Source organism: Geospiza fortis, unplaced genomic scaffold (genome assembly GCF_000277835.1).
Source record: "Geospiza fortis unplaced genomic scaffold, GeoFor_1.0 scaffold387, whole genome shotgun sequence".
Classification (NCBI taxonomy): Eukaryota; Metazoa; Chordata; class Aves; order Passeriformes; family Thraupidae; genus Geospiza; species Geospiza fortis.
In genome coordinates, this window is record NW_005054546.1 from 12,715 (window position 1) to 16,269 (window position 3,555).

Sequence of the window (3,555 nt, forward strand, 5' to 3'; positions counted from 1 at the left end):
CCCCCCTCCCCCGGCGGAACCCCAAGCCCTGGCGGCAGCTGCTGCCCCGCAGGAGCCCCGGGGCAGCTGGGCCTGGAATCGAGGAGAATTCCAGCCCGAGGAGGTGCCCTGGGGCACTGCGAGGGGCGCAGGGGCTGGCACGGGCACCCCGACCTGGGAGTGGGGGCTCTGAACTGGGAATGGGGATTCTAAACTGGGAATGGGGGCTCTGGACTGGGAATGGGGGCTCTGAACTGGGAGTGGGGGCTCTGAACTGGGAGTGGGCTCCCCAAACTGGGAATGGGGTTCCTAAACTGGGAATGGGCTCCATGAACTGGGAGTGAGGTCTCTGAACTGGAAATGGGGTCCCTAAACTGGGAATGGGGATTCTAAACTGGGAATGGAGTTTCTAAACTGGGAGTGGGGATTCTAAACTGGGAATGGGGATTCTAAACTGGGATTGGGGTCCCTAAACTGAGAATGGGGATTCTAAACTGGGAATGGATTTTCTAAACTGGGAATGGGGTTCCTAAACTGGGAATGGGGTTTCTAAACTGGGAGTGGGGTCCCTAAAGTGGGAATGGAATTTCTAAACTGGGAATGGAATTTCTAAACTGGGAATGGGCTCCCCAAACTGGGAATGGGGTCTCTAAACTGGGAATGGGGTTCCTAAACTGGGAATGGAGTTTCTAAACTGGGAGTGGGGTCCCTAAAGTGGGAATGGAATTTCTAAACTGGGAATGGAATTTCTAAACTGGGAATGGGCTCCCCAAACTGGGAATGGGGTCTCTAAACTGGGAATGGGGTTTCTAAACTGGGCACGTGGTTCCCAAACTGGGAATGGAGTTCCTAAACTGGGAATGGGGATTCTTAATTGGGAAGGGGGTCCCCAAACTGGGAATGGAGCCCCAAACTGGGAATGGAGCCCCAAACTGGGAACGAGCCCCCAGCCCCTCTGTGGGAGCTGTTGGGGACAAGGGGCTGGAGCCAAGGGCCCTTCCTGGCCCCTCCTGTCCCCTCCTGTCCCCTCCCAGCTGGATCCGGTGGCCAGCGGTGACTCAGGGCTGGCTGCTGTCACATCCTGTCCCCAGCACGTGCCCCCCCAAACCTCCCCTGGGCACCGGCAGCGGGTTTGGCACAGGGCTCAGGGCCAGCCCTGGGGGGGGACACAGCCCCACTGTGCCACCCGTGCTTGTCCAGCTGTGCTGTGTCACCTCCACGCTCGCTGTGCCCAGCCCTGATGTCCCCCAGCCTGTCCCAAAATCAGAGGGGGCTCTGGGGGGGCTCCTCCTCTGCCCACCCTCGGCTCATGCCCACCCTGGCTGTGGCTGGGCCTTGGCAGGCTGGGTGAGAAGGGAAACTGAGGCACGGTGCCGGTGCTGGATGGGGTTTCTCCTTATCCCATGCGCCCATGTGCCACACCCCATGTGCCACACCCCATGCCTGTGTGCCACACCCATGTGCCACACGCTGGGTCCCTGTGCCACACCCATGTGCCACACCCATGTGCCACCTTCAGTGTCCCTGTGCCACACCCCATGCCTGTGTGCCACACCCATGTGCCACACGCTGGGTCCCTGTGCCACACCCATGTGCCACACCCATGTGCCACCTGCCGTGTCCCTGTGCCACACCCCATGCCTGTGTGCCACACCCATGTGCCACACCCATGTGCCACCTTCAGTGTCCCTGTGCCACACCCCATGCCTGTGTGCCACACCCATGTGCCACACCCATGTGCCACCCCCCATGTCCGTGTGCCACACCCCGTGTCCCTGTGCCACACCCATGTGCCACACCCAGTGTCCCTGTGCCACACCCACGTGCCACACCCATGTGCCACCTTCAGTGTCCCTGTGCCACACCCCATGCCTGTGTGCCACACCTGTGTCACTGTGTCCCTGTGCCACTCCCGCGTGTCACACTCTGTGTCCATGTGCCACCCCCAGTGTCCCTGTGCCACACCCTGTGTGTCCCTGTGCCACACCCATGTGTCACACCTCATGTCCCCATGCCACACCCCGTGTGCCACACCCTGTGTGTCCCTCTGCCACCCCCCCCCGTGTGCTCCTGGGCCAAACCCATGTGCCACCCCCAGTGTCCCTGTGCCACACCCTGTGTGTCCCTGTGCCACACTGTGTGTTCCCCAGTGCCACCCTGTGTCCCTGTGCCACACCCCATGTGCCACATCCGTATGCTTGTGCCACAGCCATGTGCCACACTTATGTCCCTGTGCCACACCTGTGTCCCTGTGCCACACCCATGAGCCATACCATCCCCCTTGTCCCTGCAATCCTGTGTCCCTGTGCCACCCCACCCGGTGTGCTACTGTGCCACCCCTGTGTGCCATCCCCCTTGTCCCTGTGTGCCACACCCCTGTGCCACACCCATGACACCCATGTGCTGTCCCTATGCCACACCCAGTATCCCTGTGCCACAACCCATGCCTGTGCCACACCTGTGTCCCTGTGCCACACCCATGTGCCACACCCCCCGTGTCCCTGTGCCACACCAGGGGCAATCATCAGCCCAGGAACCGGGGAACGTTGCCCCAGGGGGAATTTGTGACCCCAGGAATGGGAAACACCAACCAGGGGGGTGGATCAGCCTGGGAACGGGAAAGCACCCCCAGGGATTGGGGTGCATCACCCCAGGGATTGGGGTGCAATGTCCCGGGGATTGAGGTGCATCACCCCAGGGATTGGTGTGCATCACCCCGGGGGTGCATACCCCAGAAATCGGGGTGCATCACCCACCAATTGGGGTGCACTATCCCAGCAATCGGGGTGCACTGTCCCGCGTCCAGCGCCCCAAAAATCGGGGCGAATCACTGAGGAATCGGGGTGCATCATGCAGCAATGGGGGTGCATTGTCCCGAGGATCGGGGTGCATCAATCCGGGGGTGTATCACCCCAGGAATTTGGGGACATCACCGCAGGGATTGGGGCGCATTGTCCCAAGGGTCGGGGTGCATCACCCCGGGAGTGCATCACCCATCAATGGGGGTGCCCTGTCCCGGGGATCGGGGTGCACTGTCCCATAAATCGGGGTGCATCACCCATCAGTTGGGGTGCCCTGTCCCGGGGGGTGCATCCCCCATCAATCGAGTGCCCTGTGCCATCGATCGTGGTGCCCTGTCCCATCAATCGGGGTGCGCTGTCCCGGGGATCGGGGTGCATCACCCATCAATGGGGGTGCCCTGTCCCGGGGATCGGGGTGCACTGTCCCATAAATCGGGGTGCATCACCCATCAGTTGGGGTGCCCTGTCCCGGGGGGTGCATCCCCCATCAATCGAGTGCCCTGTGCCATCGATCGTGGTGCCCTGTCCCATCAATCGGGGTGCGCTGTCCCGGGGATCGGGGTGCATCCCGCATCAATGGGGGTGCCCTGTCCCGGGGATCAGGGTGCCCTGTCCCATCAATCGGGGTGCATCCCGCATCCGTGGGGGTGCCCTGTCCCGGGGGGTGCACTGTCTCATCAATCGAGGTGCCCTGTCCCGGGGGGTGCCCTGTGCCATCGATCGCAGTGTCCCGTGCCATCGATCGCGGTGCCCTGTGCCATCGATCGCGGCGCCC